This window comes from Orbicella franksi, chromosome 9 (assembly GCF_964199315.1).
Source record: "Orbicella franksi chromosome 9, jaOrbFran1.1, whole genome shotgun sequence".
Taxonomy (NCBI): domain Eukaryota; kingdom Metazoa; phylum Cnidaria; class Anthozoa; order Scleractinia; family Merulinidae; genus Orbicella; species Orbicella franksi.
The window spans coordinates 24,720,548-24,738,121 of record NC_138153.1 but is presented as its reverse complement, the minus strand read 5'-3'; the positions used below and the strand labels follow the sequence as shown (position 1 = coordinate 24,738,121).

General features: G+C 41.1%; 1 pseudogene; it reads left to right on the top strand.

The window, feature by feature from the left end:
* Positions 1-10,258: 10,258 nt before the first annotated feature.
* LOC145498561 (uncharacterized) lies at positions 10,259-11,889 on the top strand (annotated as a pseudogene).
* Positions 11,890-17,574: the final 5,685 nt, after the last annotated feature.

Genomic DNA, 17,574 nt, shown 5'->3' with positions numbered 1-17,574 from the left:
CTCACAAAAATTAGTTGAGAAAGAATTTGTCACGTCAGTTTATGCCACTGTGGTTGGTTTGTGATGGAAGATTTGGTCGTTTTAGAGAATTTGTCTCATTTGATTCTGGTTGCTATAGCAAGTTTGACTCGTGGGACTTAGTTTTTTTAATGCAAGATTGTGCTGCAGAATTTAATTGTTGATAGAAAGTTTGTCTTGCTGCATTCACTTGAATGTGCTCTGAGTTGGTCACACCCAATTAATCTGCACCAAACTTTTATCTTATCAGTTTGTTCCATCTCATCGGACCTTTCAGTTGTGAGAGTGGGTTTACCCCTGTGGATTTAGTTTCTCAACAAATTTGTCCTTTACAGACTAGAATCATACCCGTCAGGTTTGTTCTTCCGAATTTTGTTTCCTTTTTGTGTGTTTCACCTTGTTTCCTAAGGGTGAAACTAGCTGTTGCTAGTTTCACTTACAACGTATCCCATCTAGCTTTTTGCCTCCGCGAGTCCCTTCTATATAAGTACAGTCAACTCTTGTTATAGCAGACATGCTTAAGGATGCCGTTTAGCGTCCATAATAGTGAACATCAGTAATAGCGGGTTCTGTGATAAAATTCCCTAATCGTATCTAGAACAAACTCCTCTTGTGATTGGTTCTCTGCAGACCTATCACTCGGGTGTCCAATTACAGGTATCCACAATTTGAACTTTTCGTACTTGGACACCTGTAATTGTGTTAAGTTAAGCATAACGTGACAAACAATGCGCTTTGATTACATATTTTCAGCCAAAAATCTGATCTATGTATAAGCCTTTGTTAAAGTATCTGTGAAAATATCCCTTGTATGTGTCGCATGGAATATAGAAAACTAGTTTATGCTTTTGGTCTAAAACAACATGTAGGAACACTACTTCCTTCCAAAAACAAGATAAGCATAGGATTCTGCTCTGATTAGCTCCTAGTTCCGCAGGATTTACATAAGTGTTCAGCCATGTCTGTAAATTATGCTGTAAATTATAAATTGTAAATTATACAGTTATGCTGTAATTAAGTTGTTTATGCAAAGGAAACTCTTATTATCCTCTGTATTTTGTAACACATAAGTTAGCTACCATTATGTATATAAGATCCTTGATTCAAGCAAGAGTAGATTCAGTTGATTGTACAGCAGTTGAGTGTCCTTCACTCCACCTGTGAGCTTGTGATAAATCCAGCGTTTGCCCAAGTATTGAAACAGTTTGACGCTAATTGACCCTCGCCCGTAATTTATTGATGACCCCCGCGGTTGCAGTTTCTTGTTTTTTAAGTCTAAATTATGGTTACCAAAAGTGATAGTGCCATCCCTTCAGGTTCAGGTACCCCTTCAGGCTGGGGTCCATCGACTTCAGTGTCACAAAATAGGCCCTTAGCTATGCCTGAATCATTCACAGCGTTAGACAATGAAGAATGGGACTTGTGTGGCTATCAACGGGTGGAGCGATGAACGAAAAGTGCAGTTTCTTGCTGTAAGTGCGCATGGAACTGCCTTGCTCCAACTTCAAAAGTCTGGCAACGGGCATGTGGGAAAACTATGCCACACTGAAGGAGGCATTACGGAAAAAATTTGTGGGGTCGAACTACACAAGGCCCAATTTCGTGCCAGGCATTGCGAGCGGGATGAGAAATTGTCAGACCTCGCCAATTCGTTGAGAATACTTGTCCTATCCTATCTGGAGGCAGTGCCTGATTTGCCGGATAGTCTTGCTAACGCCCAATTTATTGATGTGTTGGAGGATTGAGAAATACGGATAAAACTCTGAGAGTCTGGTCCAAAAATGCTCAATTAGGCAGGCAGTCCACCTTGCAAATCAAGGAAATGTACGAGGCCGAGTCACATCGTAGTAAAGGTTGGTCAGTTCGAGTTGTACAGGAGTTGTCAAAGGGCAAGAAGAGCAAACTCGTGGAGCCCCTCAAGCAGAATACAGCTGCCATGGTTAACTTTTTGCAGCAACAACAACAGCTGCACAAGGGATTTTCGTTTCCAGCTCTGTTTCAAGAGCCATAAAAAGGGCCATTTCATGGCAGATTGTGAACAAATGTCTATGGGTCAGGAAACAAGTTGAACCCAAAAGTTAAAGAAAATGTCAATACTGCTGCAGGAATTCAGTGTTTCTTGTGACACCGCTGTTGGTTGATAATGGTTCAGCAGTGACGCTTGTACATTGTTGTGTGCTAGTAAAAGCAAAAATTCATATCAAATTGAAAATGGTCAGTGAACCAGTAGTATCTGCAAATGGCCAACTATTAGACATTAAGGGAAAATCTGAGTTGGAAATTTTTTTGGTTAGGTGGGTGTTGTTCACCCAGTGCTGGAGGCCACAGATGTGCCCAAAGATTGTTTGCTTCGGACAGATTTCCTGGGCAAGCAAAACTGCACAATTGACCTAGATGGGAAATCAATTAAAACTGGCAAAGAGGTTGTGAGCCTCAAAGGTAAAAATGAATCTCCAAAGGTTTTTAAAATAAGTTTGGCAGAAACTGTTGTGGTCCCAGGTCGTCATGAGATGATATTGCCAGCTAAGTTTAAGGGGGCTTTGTGTGGTGATAGTGTACTAGGGATAGTTGAGCCACCTCCTGGTTTTGCCGAAGAACATCATCTCTTGTTGGCCCTAGTGCTAGCGCAGCCTAAAGATGACATGGTGCCAGTCTGTGTCATCAATTTATCACCAACTCCAGTGACCCTCTACCAGAACACATCTGTTGGTACCTTCAGCCAGCTGGAAGATGGCAGTTTGGAACCACCCTGTTGCAACTGGCTTGCAACTAAGATGCAGAGACATGAAGCCATTAGTGTCAGAACAGTTTGACCTGGACGTCATGAACCTGACCAGCCCACAGAAGAAAGAACTCGCTAGCCTCCTAGATGAGGTTCACAGACATCTTCTTATCAAGCCTGGCAGACCTGGGACGGACAGATATTGTGCAGCAGCATATTGATACTGGAGACCACCCTCCTAGTAAGCAAGCACTAAGTAGGGTACCAATGCACCAGCACGGGACAGTACGCCAACACATAGACATGTTGCAGCACAGGGTAGTACAACCCTCCACTCGTCTGTGGGCCGCACTGATTGTCCTGGGTAAGAAAAAAGACGGTACCACACACTTCTGCGTGGACTATCAACAGCTGAGCGACGTGACCAGGAAAGACAGCTACCCCCTCCCACACATAGATGAGACTCTGCATGCATTGGCGCGTGCGAAAGTGTTCATAACCCTGGATTTGGCTAGTGGTTGTTGGCAGGTCGAGGTAGATGTTGCTGACCGTGAGAAGACAGCATTCACGACCTACCATGGCTTCTTTGAATTCCAGGTAATGAATTTTGGTGTCTGCAATGCTCCAGGAACCTTCCAGAGGCTTATGGCCTTTGTCCTGGCCGGGTTGCAGTGGCAGACGGTGTCATTATTTATGGTCGAGACTTTGAAGCACACCTGGAGCGGTTAAGAGAAGTCTTCAAATGGTTCTGCCAGGCAGGCCTGAAGCCGAAACCATCAAATTGTTTCCTGTAGCGACCCAGAGTGCGGTACCTTGGTCATGTGATCTCCACTGAAGATCTCAGCACTCATCAAGCAGAGATTGAAGCAGTTCAACAGTGGCCAATACCATTGAAGGTGACCGATGTCAGAAGTTTCCTGCCTTAGTGACCTACTACCACACATTTATCCAGAAATTTACAGAGATTGCTGCACCGCTGCACATCCTTACTGCCAAGACAACAGAGAAGTTTAAGTGGAGCCCAGATTGCAACCTCCCCTTCCGAGTTCTGAAAGAAAAGTTGGTATCAGCTCCTGTGTTGGCCTTCCCTTGCTTTGATCGAGAATTCATAGTGGATTGTGATGCCAGTGACTATGGTCTGGGAGCAGTCATGTTACAGCGGCAACACGGAAATGAGAAAGTGATTGCACATGCCAGCCAAGTGCTCGAGGACTGCAAGTGTTGGTACAGCACCACCAAGGAGATGTCGGCCATGGTGTACGCTATCAAGCATTTCTGCCATTACCTGTATGGATAACCCTTCACAGTTAGGACAGACCATGATGCACTTAAATGGCTTCAGAGCTTCAAAGAGCCTGAAGATTGAACACTGCCCTGGAAATGAGCACTAGAATGCTGATGCACTATCCAGGAATCCCTGCCAGTTGCAGTACCAGACCATGGCTTCAAAGTTGGACAGCAGCTGAGCTACAGGCAAAGCAAGAAACAGAACCAAACCTGGGACAGATACTGCTTTGGAAACAGAACCAAGCTGCCAAACCAACACAGCGAGAAGTACAGGGAACCAGTAAAGCCACCAAGAGCCTGTGGGCACAGTGGAACTGGTTACGGTGGGAGAAAGGTGTGCTCTACTGCAAATGGCTGACCGAAGATGGTTGTGGTACCCGATTACAACTTGTGCTTCCCTACTTGTTAGTACCAGATATCCTCTCATCCCTCCATGATGCCCCATCAGCTGGACACCTTGGTGTGACCAAAACCGTTGAACGAGTGCGAAAACGATTCTACTGGTATAGCATGCAACACAATGTTGAAGATTGGTGTCGGCAGTGTGAGAAGTGTGCGAGGAGGAAATCCCCCCAGGCTACAGCTCAAGCACCACTGCCAATGTTCAAATTCCGTAACAAGTACATCGTGGTCGTTGGAGATTATTTCATGGAATCGAAAGAGGTGTTTGCTATTCCAAACCAGGAAGCAAAGACCGTAGCTGAGAAGCTGTTGAAAAAAGTCATTTCCAGGTATGGAGTGCCAGAAAAGATCCATTCAGACCAGGGACGAAACTTTGAAGCCTGGCTGTTCCAGGAAACGTGTGCTGTTCAACATGGATAAGACCAGAACCTCTCCATACCAACCAGAAAGTGATGGAATGGTTGAGCAAATGAACCGTACCTTGCAAGACATGTTGGCTAGGTATGTGTTGAATCATCAATGTGACTGGGATGAGCACCTGCCACTGATGATGATGCCTTATCATTCCAATGTACATGCATCCACGCGGAACACTCCATTTTATCTTGTTTGGACATGACGTACAGCTCCCAGTTAATGCTATGTTTGGATGACAACCAAACCACAAGCCAGAAGTGTCAGACTATGTGAGGAACATGTGTGATACCCTTGAAGAAGTCCATGAGCATGCCAGAGAGCACCTTCGAGCTGCCCAGAAATGTCAGAAGGACCATTACAATAAGCGAATTGCTGGAAAGCAAATCGAGGTTGGCGATTGAGTATTCCTTCATGCCTCAGCTGCGAAGAATGGGTAGACTAAGAAGCTCCACTCACTATGGCAGGGTCCTTACCTTGTGATGACTAGCATTAGCAATTTGACCTATCGTATCCAGGCAATCGACAATCCCAGGAAAAGGAAAGTGGTACATTTCAACCACCTGAAACTCGGTGGTGTACCTAACTCGGGGATCAGCAGCACGGTCCTAATCAGACTGCCAGCCCGGCACCCAACACTCCAGTGCGAAGACCGCATGTTCCACCTCCATATGATCCTGATGAAACTGATCTCATGTACATGGATGAAGCAACAGATTTGGAAGTCACAGTATCTGAATGTTCTGAGCAATTCCAGGAGCCACATGCTGCAGTAAATGACCAACCAATACAATAGGTCACAGACAGACCTAGACGTGAAGTTACGTCACCAACATGGATGAGACTTTGTATCTTAATCAGTAGTTTTATAAGTTTATTGATTTCAACAAAAGACATTTAATGAATAATGCTTTTGATCGGAAAACGCTAGTTTTGATTTAATCTAGTTAGTTATATTTCTCTATAACTCAGGCATGGGAAAAGTGTTGTAAAGTTAAGCATAATGTGACAAAACATGGCAAACAATCTGCTTTGATTACATAATTACAGCCGGAAATATGATCTATGTATAAGCCTTTATTGTTCAAGAATCTGTATTCCTACTACGTGTTGCGTGGAATATTAAAAAAATAGTTCATACTTTCCATCTAAAAAAAACACGCAGGAACATTAGTTCCCTCCAACAACAAGATAAGCATAGGATTCTGCTCTGATTAGCTCCTAGTTCCACAGGATTTATGTAAGTGTTTACCCATATCTGTAAATTGTGGTCATGTTGTAATTACGTTGTTTGTGCCAAAGGAAACTCTTATCATCCTGTATTTTGTATCACGTATAAGTTAGCTACCATTATGTATTTAAGAACCTTGATTCAAGCAATAAAGTAGATTCAGTTGATTGTACAGCAGTTGAGTCTCCTTCACTCTGTGTGTCAGCTCGAGATAAACCCAGCATTTGCCCACAAAATGAAACAGTTTGACACTAATCGACCCTCCGCCATAATTCTACTACAATTGGATACCCATGTGATTCGCACCTCAATTATGCACACTTTAATGGTTTCCTTCACACCGTTTCCTACAGTTTGCAAAACTATTGAAAAGCCTTACCGACGTTTTCACTCAAAAGAAGTTCTCAAAAGACATTTTTAATTCCGAAATTTGTCACAGATACGATTAATTAGCAATTGGACCTCATGTCGTACAATTAAGGAAGTAATCTTGCTTGTATTTTCAAATTGAAATTACTAGTGTGATTACTCCCTGAATTGTACTGCACTTGGTCAAATTACTATTACTTAGCATGCAATAAATAACAGACAAAGTCTGTGAAGTTACTTTAAATCTTTAATGTGTTAAACGTGTCACTTACACAAATAACAACACAGTAAAGCAATACAGTTCTTCAATTTTCATGCTGAACAACAAAACATAATGGAGTGAACTGAAATTGTAAGTATTAAACAATTCATCAAAAACAATGTCTGATACCACATTTAGAAATGGTCTTCACATAAATCAGCTTCTCCCCTGAGGTAAAAATCAAAGGAGACCTATGGCCAAACTCATGGATTAAGTAATCTAGAGATGAAACATATTGGTGAACTTGCAATTACTGATGTATTATCAAATGCTGTTAAAACAAGCCGGGTTTGTACCATGCAAAGTTGCACTTAACTCACAAAGTGTAGGCTTTTTTTGCACACATATTACAAAGACATACGTCCATAATATCTAGGGTGGCAAAATTGCAGCAGAACATGGAGTGGTAAAGGCTAAGGGTTCTTGAGTCACAGAGGACACTCCTGCCCAACAAATCATAGAGTACTCTCCCCCCTCCCCCTCCCCCTCCCCATCCCTCCCCTTCTCTCACACTCAGATCTTGATGTTGATCTGTCTGCTGGAAAAATTTGCATGTATTCAAGTCATACAAGCTCGCAAACGTTTTCCATTGCATTTCATTCAAGGCTATAGGTAAGGTTTCTCATGAGACAACACTTCTTTTCCAATGTGGAACCACTTATCTCCATATATGTGACCTGATTTGGGAAAACGTACCCTAACGGATATCCGTTTAACGGTTTGAAAGCGTTTTCTACCCGTTTAGTATCTGTTAAAATGGTTTCCAAAAGTGTTAAACGGTTTCTAGAAGCGTTTAATCCGTTTTTTGATCTGTTTGATAAAATTGGCAAAACATATTTAAAAGACCGTTATCCATTTAAACGGAAGGACAATCCATTTAAATGGAAGGGCAATCTGTTTAAACGGAAGAACTATTCATTTAATGGCAAACTTCTTCCATTTTATAGTAAGCCGTCCCAGTTTACATTGTCAGAACCAATCCCTCTGTCTTTCCTTTTGCTGTAACCGTTTAGCCATAGTTTAGGAAACAACGTACAGCAGTTGCAAATGCCACAAAACAATGTCAACAAACAGCGGCAGAAGTTATAATATTTATTACGCTGGATCGTTCGAACACTTTGTTTCACTTCGAACATTTCGTTCGATGTTTACTTAATATTATTACTTTGCTGTCTTTTATGTAACTTTCAGATAATTGTAAGACTAAAACTAAGAGTGAATCTTTTTCAAAGTTGAAGGTTTCGCTTTCTATGCCTATCTTATCGCAGTCACTCTATTCCTGGTTTATTTATTTTATCAATCAATTCAGCAAGCAAAACATACTTCAAATTTGCATACTGTAATTTCACTTTTTCCTAGAAAATCGCTTTTAGGAAAAAAGCTTCCAGTTTTGTTTATCATTGTTTTGAGCATCAACAGAAACACATGGTTATTGCTCGCAGACAATACTATCAGCTCTCATTTGAATATTCCATCCAGCGTGACTTGTAACACAACAAGAATTTGTAATCACTGTGATTCGCTTCACTGAATTGAATACCTTACAGCTATTTTAGCTTACCGTATTTACTCGTGTATAATGCGCACTTTTTTTCCAAAATTTATAGTTCGAAATTTGCACTGCGCATTATATGCGGAACCTTTTGTTTGTTGATTACACCGCTACACTCATTTGCATGAATACACGAAAGAACAATAAACTTGGTTTTAATAGGCTGTGATTAACACTTTTGTTATAATAAAAACATAACCAATAACAGCTGTTTAAATATGATAGATTAAAACAAATTGTTTTGAAGCATCTTTATTGGAATAATTGTAAACTTACGGGCAATCATGGCAGCAGGAAACACGAAGCGACAAAGTTACACCACAGCGGAGAAGTTGAAAGTTATACAATTTGCAGAACAGCATGGAAATCGTTCAGCCCAGCGACAGTTTGGAATTGCCGAGAGCAATATCCGCCTTTGGCGAAGAAGCAAGGAAAACCTAGAGAAAATGCCGCGACTTCAACATGCGAATCGTGGAAGGAAAGCGGCTTGGCCTCGCCTTGAGCAAGATCTGATGGCTTGGATCACAGAAAAGCGAAACAACGGACTGGCGATTTTACCGGCCATGATCAGGCTAAAAGCGATGGAACTTTCTAAACATCCGCAGTATGACATCGCTGCTGGCGAGTTTAAGGCTTCCAACCACTGGTGCCAAAGATTCATGAAGAGGAATGGTTTGTCGTTGCGACAGAAAACCACGCTCGCCCAACGTCTTCCATGGGACTACGAAGAGAAAATCGTGCAGTTTCACCAGTTTGTTATCAGGCAGCGAAGAGCCCACAACTATCCTCTTCATCTTGTGGCAAACATGGATGAGAGTCCAATTCAATTTGACATGCCATCAAATCGAACTGTCAGCACAATCGGCGATAAAACAGTGAAGATTCGCACCACAGGAAATGAAAAGAACCGCCTGACTGTCGTTTTGGCATGCATAGGAGATGGCTCCAAACTGAAACCGCTGGTCATTTTCAAGCGCAAGACCATGCCAAAGATCCAAAACAAACATGGCGTCGTAGTTGCTGTCCAAGAAAAGGGCTGGATGGACAGCGAAATCATGAAAATTTGGATTGAAAAAGTTTGGCGTTGTCGAATTGGAGGTCTAAGTCGGCGAAGAAGTCTACTTGTGTTGGATTCCTTTGAAGCACACAAGACGGAGCAAGTGAAACGTTTGCTGAAATCGGAGAACACGGATTTGGCCATAATTCCTGGCGGGCTCACCTCAGTACTGCAGCCTCTAGATGTCTGTTTAAACAAACCTTTAAGGACAGAGTCAGGCAAGGGTGGATGGCATGGATGGCTGAGGGAATCCATGAACTGACAGCAACTGGAAGACAAAAGAAACCATCCGAAGAACTCATGTGCCAGTGGATCGGCGAAGCATGGCGTGATATTCCACGAGAAATGGTTGCGAGATCTTTTTTAAAGTGTGGAATCACAAATGCTCTGGATGGTTCTGAGGATGATTGTGTTTTCGACAGTTCTTCAGATGATGAATCTATTTTAGAAGATGAGGTTGTAGATGAGCTCTTCACATCTGACTCAGTCAGAGGATTTTTATGGATTTTGAGGTACTGTTAACAATCTTAAAATTATCGCTCACTTCGAAACTGTTGTAAAAAACTGCTTTGTGATTCAGGAAAGTTTACCGGCAGGTCAACACAAATTACCTGAGTATTGTAAGCGGAAAAGTTCATGTTATTAAACTGTTGCAATGGAATATACTCATTGTAATGTTTGTCTTTTGTTGAACGATTTTTTTGTTTTTTCAAAAATTGTCCGGAAAATCAGGGTGCGCATTATATACGGGTGCGCATTATACACGGGTAAATACGGTACCTTGATGTATTGAGTAAAGATCTCGTTTCTAAAAGCTCCCCGCAATCTCTTGTTTGGTGTTGAAACTCTTTAAAAAGCAGAATAAACTCTGATTGTTGACATAATGCAATTTTGTTGCGATCATCTGCTGGCACGCACGCGAACTTGTTTGGTTAGTGACCAATTAGAAGCCGTGATTTGATCATCGATGACGCATTGCTGCGGTAACAGCTCTCCCTCATATCTTGTGTTCCAAGTGCAAAGTCATAATTCTTGAAAACACTATCAGTTAAACATGGAGGAATCTTACTCCGAGCAAAATGAAAATGAACAAGTGATTAACAGGGTCAAGCGATTTTTGCAAGGATGCGGGTGCTCAAGAGGACCTAACTGTGGTCCTTGCTCTGGATATTTTTCTGAAGAAAGTGTTATGTCAAACTTGAACTGCCTTGAATTATCAAGCGCAGAATTGGACTTGGTTATTCTGGCCAACATTCAAGCGTTCACCAGAATCGATCACATTGGCGATAAACGAAATCGAAGTCCTCGCTGTAATTTCCTGTTTCAGTCATTAACCATCTGCAAGGAAATGTTTCTTAATCTGCATGGATTAAGTTACTCAAGATTTCGCCGACTAAAGGAACATTATGAAAACTATGGCATTTCACCAAGAATGCATGGAAACTGTAAAAGATTACCAAGCAACACACTCCCTACAACTGTGGTTGAAGATGTTAAATCATTCCTTACGAGCTATGTTGAGGAGAACACGATCACGCTTCCTGGGAGGATTCCTGGTTATAAGAGCGACGACATAAAACTGTTGTCTGCAAGCGAAATGAAGATGAGCGTGTGGCGCGACTTTGTTGCAGCGTGTACAGCCTTAGAGAAGCAGGCGGTAAGCTATTCTAAGTTTAAAGATCTATGGGAACAATTTCACCCTAATGTGGTTGTAGCAAAACCAATGACTGACTTGTGCGTGACTTGCCAGCAAAACACTTCGAAACTTGTAAGATCAGCGAATCTTCCGGACGGAGAGAAATCAGAATGTGTCCGCGCTCAACAAGAACATCTCGACACTGTTAAAAGTGAGTTATACAACGAAGTTTGCGAGGATGCAAAAAACACTTGAAACTGTGGAGCCACCTATCCGATTAAGTAAACGTCATGAACCATGCTCACTGTTCGTTCGACTACGCACAAAAGATCCACTTTCCTAGCAACCCGATGCAACCAGGGCCCATCTACTTTAAGACCCCACGAATATGTGGCATTTTCGGTGTCATGTGTGAAGGAGCAGGGCACCAAGTAAATTATCTCATTGACAAAGCTAGTACTGTCAGAAAAGGAGTGAATTCCACAATTAGCTACGTCCACCACTATTTCTAGACCCACGGACTTGGAGAAACTCATGCTTACTTACATGCTGACAATTGTACGGGGCAGAATAAAAACAATTACTTTTTGTGGTATTTCGCACAGAGTAATAAACAAACTGCATCAATCAATTAACTATTCCTTCTTAATCGCCGGACACACGAAATTTGCCCCAGACCACTGCTTTGGCCTGATCAAGCGAGCATACAAAGTGAACTTTATATCGTCGCTCTACGAATTTGCACGAATGGTTGACTGTTGTAGCACTACAGGAGTAAACAAAGCACAGTTGGTGGGAACGCACGATGGCCAGGAAATTGTTCCCGTGTACGACTGGGCGGCATTTCTTTCGGAGTACTTCACAAAGCTCCCAAACATTAAGAAGTACCATCACTTTCGTTTTTCCATGGACGAACGTAAAATACGTCAAAATAAGTAGCCTCTTTTGCACACATTTTTAGTGTTGATCTCAAAAATCTGTCAACCCATAAATATGTGTTCCAACAATAATGATAACAGCTTTATTGAAGTGTCAATGTATTTAGTATTAACTACTAATTGGGGACAAGCTCACCGGGAGTTTCTTTCCCTTTGCTATCTTCTCAATCAGGATGCAAAAGTGTAAACAAAAGACAGGGTAAAAATCATTTAAGCTTATCAAAATCAAGTATTTGGGAATTTCTTTTCAAGTTTATGTACATTTCACATCCCACTTAGAGTTCAGATCAATGTACTAAAATAAACAACACAAGTATAGAGAACACGACTTTAATCTAAACTTAACTTGATGCCGGTTGAACATGGAGAACTCAACACGAAAAACTTAAGTGTTTAAACTGCAAAGCTGTGAATGAAGGTCCTGCTTGATGGAACGCTGGATCTCACAGGAGATCTAATCAGCCAATCTTGAAAAGTAAACCGATAATACGTCACTACTGCAAGGCTGACACAACGTCGTAGAGTTAAAACAATATTTCGGCTAGCCTCAGGTTTAGATGTTACTAGATTAGAAAAAATGAAATTACAATATTATACAATGGTGCCGATGTTTGTCCTGTTCTCAACAGCTCTTTCGTTCAATACAAGTTGTTCGTTTTGCTCATATAAGTTCGTTGAGGTCGAGGAATAAGGAACATTCTCATCAAAGCTTACCACATTAGCATGAGATTTAATCATTTCCAGATCACTTCCCAGCAAACAAATGCACATTTCCTGGTCATTTTGAATCCCTGGATGACTCAAATGCTCATGAAATTCAGCCTTCAAGTTGGCCATAGTGTTAATTCAAACATTCAAAGTCAATTCCACTTCAGTTAAACAAAACACCTAATATTAATGGTCGTGTAAAAGCTACAAAATCATCAATATTCGGGCTGGCACGATGCATGCTTGCATAGTAGGCCCGCAGTGACTCAACGGTTACTATTCCGATATGGCGTCGGGTTCGGTTACTATTCCAACATGGCATTGGCCTCGGGTGCTCTTGTTTGGGCCAACTAATTATGAGCCGTGTCTACACCTGAGTGAGTAAGTGAGTGAGTGACACATTTGCATATTGGAGTCCCCGCAACAAACATGTTTCTACGCTTTGCATATCCACGAGTTTAGAAATGGCCACATATTATGTTTTTGGAGATGAAATCCTATCATTTTTTCCTACAGTGTGGACACTCGAACCATGAACGCTATGGCTTTATCTTCACTTTATTCGAACTTTATTTTCACTAATTTTGTAGTTATTTTTTATATTTGACCAGAACTAACCAATCACATCTGAACCGAAGCAATGGCACAGACATTTTTTCCCCTTTTTTCATGTTTTTATCGTTCCATGCAACACAACATTTGAGACGCTTTTCAGTGCATGGTTATACATGTATTCCAAACAATGTTAGCAGTTTTTTTGGTGGGAATTCATTTGCCCTCACTGAAGTCAGACTCAGGTTTTCAGTTCACCACGAAATGGCCTACGCTCCAGCAAATTAAACTAGTAAGTACTACTTTCATCTAAACAGATGCATTTTTAGATACTTTTGTTAAATTGAAGCTCTTTGGGGGAACGAAAAAATGACTTTCTATTTTTCATTCTTATTGCTGGATGGAGTTTTGCCACCTGATCTTTTGCCATCTCAGAGTGCAATAAAAAGTGCATTCGGGAGGATTGTTTATGACGAAAAAAACTTACGCAAGTACCAACGAAGTCATTGTCAGACGTAAACATCAACTATAAAGATTAAGTTCTTGATCAAGTTGCGCAACTAGACTGTACTACACTTCACTTTCTCGATGAGTCTGGTGTCAAAATTACTTAAGTAAATCGCGTATACGGTAATTCAAATATCAGCGAGCCTACCATTGAATTACAGCGCTACACCTCGAATGCGAACTACACGCCTAACCCACTTCACTCAATACAAGGAATTGATTACTACAATATTTTACGGGGCGCTTCTAACGGAATGGAAATACTGAACTTTTTTGATGAGGCTTTAGCAGTAGAAAGAGCAGACGGCTCACCAATTCTGGAACGCTGTGACTGCATAATAATGGATAACTGTGGATTTCACCATGGACACCAAGTTGAACTGTTACTGAGGGATATCTTTCAAGAACATAGTATCAATCTTTTGTTCCAGCCTTCATACTCACCCCTCCTAAATGCATGCAAGTTTGGCTTTAATCAGGTAAAATGCTACCTCAATTAAAATACACTGCTCACTCTCAACGAGACCAAAATAGCAATTGGCAAAGCTGTTTCCTAAAAAGATGCTTCAAATTCAGTTGCATGCTTTGGGAATTGCGGTTACTTGTAACATCATGATTGACAGCTTATCTCCAGATGTCGATCTCTTGCATGCAAGCTATTTAGAGTCCCCATGGTTGGAAAACACAAGTGTTGCTGTTGAATGAAGATGGCAAAATCAATTGACTCGTCAGACCTTTTTGTGTTGGGTCCGTCAGAGGTTCACTCATGGTTAAAATCTCTATCTCCAGGCCTAAAACTGGAGCGTCTCTCGACACAATTCAAAAATAGAGGGTTTAGATCAAGGTCGCTAGCGTATGTGAAATCTGAAGACCTCAATGCCTTCTTCCCGTCTCCAGACAAGTTATTGTTAGCCAAAAGCCTAACAATGGTTTTTTACATCTTTTACGTCTAATGTTGTTTTACATCTGCTTCTGAAATAAATGTTTTGTTTCATTTGTTCCTTGTTTTTGAATGAAAAAGTGTAATATTTCCATCAGAAAGCGGCATTATAGTTTCACCAGCAAAATATCTCACTATTGTAAGAAGCAGACCGACTGTGATTGATAAAAACATGGAAAAAAATTGAAAAATGTCTCTGCCGTTGTGTGAAATCACGGCGCCACTGAAAATAGCGTGGGAAAAAGGCAGAAAAAATGTCTTGGCCATTGCATTGACTCGCAGCGGTGATTGGCTAGTTCTGAAAAAGGTAATAAAGTGAAAAAAAGTACAACTAAAGTGAAAATAAAGCCATAGCGTTCATTGCTCGAGTGTCCGCACTGTAAAATGCATGCTTTGACATGACTGGATGAGCTTATCAACAGTACCTAAGCTGCTAAGCAGTCATCGAGAATGGAACACAGCAGACTAATTCCACCTAAAGAGCCGGGAGGGAAAAACATGTAAGCTCAAGTTAAGAAGCGAAGACTACTGTGCAGACAAAAAAAATTGATGTGAAAATAACCATTCCAGAGGTCTTTTTAAGTGTATTTTGACAAATGATGAACAGCAGACTAATTTTACATAATTATGTTATATGAAAAGCATGTGGTGTCCGCTGTATCAAGAGTCGAAACAATATAATTGTCATTTTCATACCACAAAAGTGTTTGTAACTCTGTAATAGAGGGAGTCATTTCCAATCAAACCTCTATAGCTTTCACCGGGAATCTGGATTTTGTCCAAAATAGCAAGTGTCCATAACAGTGGGGTGTTTGCAACGAGAGAGTTGACTGTATACCCTCAGCATTTATTGTCACTGTGGAATTGCCTTTGACCAGTTGCCTTGTCTTGTTAGTTTACATGGTGTTTCACAAGATTCATTTAACGAGATCCAGTGCAGGTTTATTTCTTATGCCAGATGAGTCGTCTCTCTGGGCAGTTCTGTTTCTTGCAACTTGCTGCTATTAAACAGTTGTTGATCATTTATTTTGACTTTGATGTTTATTTTGAGCTTGTTTCAGACACCATGTGATCGTCAGTTTTTGACTTTGTTTTAATTGTCTTTTTTCAGGATCTTGCTGCCTTGCAAAAGAAGGTTGAGACTTAACAATCAGTTGTGGCAGAGTATGGTTAAATTCAGTACTTGACATGGTGTGCCAGGTCACAAGTCACTGGGGTCTATTGTTTGATCCTTATGACCTAATTGTTGTGTTTGCGGATGCATCTTGGGACACTAACCATCCGCAATGCAAAAGGCTTGAAGCTATCTTCAAACAATGCAGACCACTAAGTCGAGAACCGAGACTTGTAACTGTGGTTATCCAGCTTCTGGGAGACAAAGAAGACAAACAAGTAGCTGCTCAAATCTACAAGCTCTTGCAATCCTTATGAACACATTTTTAGGTACCATTGAAAAGAGATACAAATGCAAGAGGGCAGAGGTAGATAATTTCATCTGGGGACAACAGAGAATGCTCCATGGACACTTTCTGAAGAGTAATAATAATAATAATAACTTTATTTATCAGAAGTACCCCCCTCAGCTGGCAGTAACACTCCACCTATCGGTACAGTGACCCCAGTAGACGGCTCCAAAGGCGCACACATACCCAATGACAAGGCGACCAGACCACCTCCGTTGTCAGAAGCCAGTCCTCAAGACAGTACACCGACACCAGATCAGTCACTGTCTCTCCAACTACCGTGCAGCAAGAGGCAAATTGATCTCGAGCCAGCAGGTGCTGGTGTAACCAGTGAAGGAACCTGTTATCACCCAAAGAGCCAAGTTACAAGGACTGGATGCATCACCCGCGTCCCAACCAAGTTCAAAGATTAAATAGGGACAAACAAAAACTCTTTTGTTGACATTGGGTTCCTATTTACACCCATGAAACTGTTCTTAGTTCCTGTTGTCGTTTGATAGACGTTTGATTAATTTGATTAGCATTGATTATCATGTCCCCTTTTATCGATTTATCTGCATGTTACTAGGACCTCTTTTCAAAAAGAGGGGGATGTCACGGTATGTCCAGCGTGACACATCACATACGGGCATGCGCGCCCCATGCATCATGTAATCTCGTCAGGCCAAGCACATGGCGATTAAAATAAGGCTTTAAGCAAATATATATTCGTGGCCACGTTCCATTTTACTGCACTGGTAAAGACCGGTCAGTCGATCAAGATATAGATTGACTGGTATTAATCGGTGACCTGTATAAAAAACATCAAAAAAAGTCAATAAAGAATTACAGGCATAGAATTTACAATTACAAAATCTAAAAAGTATAAATTATATACAAAAATTTAAATTTCAATTGTACAAGTGTGATTTGCACTATCCATGTTTATTAGGTAAGTGAATGTTTTGCCTTTAAATTGTGCAAGTGCTGTGAGCTCGCGAATCTCTCTTGGCAGTTTGTTCCAGGCACTCGCAGCCAAAAACTTAAACGAGGTCTGTCCACATTTGGTCTTAACTTGTGGTAGATCTAATAATGTTGGATCTCTAAAAGATTGACAATGTCTCTGTGATCGTTTCATTAAGTAACCTGTCAACTGCTTAGGGCAGTTAATGTTGTTAATTACCTTGTAAACATATTGCAGCTTGATAAAAAGGTGTCTACTGTGAAGTGATAATAGCCGTAATTTAGCGCGCATCTCCTGAGTACATGTCTTACGGTCAGCATGCAATATTATTCGCATTGCTTGATTTTGCAGGTGCTCTAAACGTTGGGTGTTCTCTTTGCTGCATTCGCCCCATACAACACAACCATAGTCTAATAAAGGTAGCACAGTCTGCTTGCAGATTCTGAGCAAAATGTCGCGACTAAGAAAAGATGAAATTCTGTTAAGCAGTTTTAGTTTAGGGTAAACCCTAGATTGTATATAGGCTACATGTAGGCACAAAAGCTACTTACAGGAAAGAAACCAATTTGTGTC